The sequence below is a fragment of the Lupinus angustifolius genome, chromosome LG09 (genome assembly GCF_001865875.1).
Source record: "Lupinus angustifolius cultivar Tanjil chromosome LG09, LupAngTanjil_v1.0, whole genome shotgun sequence".
NCBI classification, from domain to species: Eukaryota; Viridiplantae; Streptophyta; class Magnoliopsida; order Fabales; family Fabaceae; genus Lupinus; species Lupinus angustifolius.
Window position 1 is genome coordinate 8,014,138 of NC_032017.1, and position 1,710 is coordinate 8,015,847.

Genomic DNA, 1,710 nt, shown 5'->3' on the forward strand with positions numbered 1-1,710 from the left:
TAATTGTGGACCGTTTGACCAAGACAGCTCACTTTCTGCCTATCAACATGAAGTACTCTTTGGAGAGATTGGCGGAGTTGTACATTAAAGAGGTTGTCCGATTGCATGGTATTCCCACTAAAATATCATCTCGGGTAGAGATCCGCGCTTCACTTCCAAGTTCTGGAATGGTTTGCAATCAGCTTTAGGGACTAAGTTAAGCATGAGTTCAACTTATCACCCGCAGACCGATGGTCAATCCGAAAGGACGATTCAATCATTGGAGGATCTCCTTAGAGCATGTGTGTTGGAGAACCCAGAAGTTAGGTTGATCATCTGCATTTGATCGAGTTCGCCTACAATAACAGCTTTCATTCAAGTATCAGTATGGCGCCGTATGAAGCTTTGTACGGCAAGAAATGCAGAATGCCGTTATGCTGGTTTGAAACGGGGGAGAATTTGATTTTAGGACCCGATGTGATTCAGCAAACGACGGACAAAATTCGAATGATAAGGGAGAACATGAAGACAGCTCAGAACAGACAGAAAAACTACTATGACAAGAGTAGGAACCCTATCAGTTTTGAAGAAGGCGATCATGTATTCATGAGAGTGGTTCCGACAACTAGTATTGGCAGGTTATTGAAAGCCCGTAAGCTTAGCCCAAAATTTATTGGACCCTACCAAATCCTTAGGAAAGTTGGACCATTAGCTTACCAAATAGCCTTACCACATTTATTGTCCAATCTACATAACGTTTTTCACGTGTCTCAACTTAGAAAATACATTAGTGACCCGTCGCACATAATCGAACCCGATTCAATTCAGTTAAAGGATAATTTTACGTTTGAGACATTGCCAGTAAGGATCGGTGATTGGAGTATCAAGACTCTTCGAGGGAAAGAGATCGCATTGGTTAAGGTCATATGGAGTCAACCGAATGGCGAAGATGCGACTTGGGAGGTCGAGGATGCGATGAGAGAATCCTATCCCCACTTGTTTGAGTGAGAGGTATGTTCTATTTCGAGGACGAAAATATTTTAAGAGGGGGAGGATTGTAACACCACGAATTTTACGATTTTGAATTATAAGATTTTATTAATATTGTTATTAATTATATTTTCGAAAATGAATTTCTGGGAATTTTCGGTAAATAATTAGACGAAACTCTATTTTAGTTTTAATCTTGTAATTCTATATCCAATTTGGTCATAAATTTTCATGATTTTCGGAGACAGTCGGTTTCGGACCGCTGTCAGGGCCGAATTTCACCCGGTACGGCTCAAAAAGTGGCTTTTGAGTTCCGTAACTCGGAATCGAATTCTGATCGCACCATTGGCTTCGTAATTTCATTTCGATTCAATATAGACCCTGATTACACCCATACCTATTTTCTAAATATTTTTCATTCGGAATGCCGAAATCCGAAATTCTAATCGAATATTAAGATCAGGCAATTTATAATACCCGATCGAGTATTGGCCGATAATACACGGGTATGTTTATCGCACGTGTCCGCGAAGAGGTCATTTCACGTTGGGATGTGAAATTTGCTTTTCCATAAAGCAAACCTCACATCCCTTTCTCAAATATCTCATGAGCTCATCATTAGCCACCCTATGAGATTTTTTTTATGATTTCCTAGAGGGAAATCTGATTTCTCTTCTCTCCTTAAACCCTCACACTTCACACTTCACTCTTACACTCTTTCATTTGCAAAATTTTCTAAGA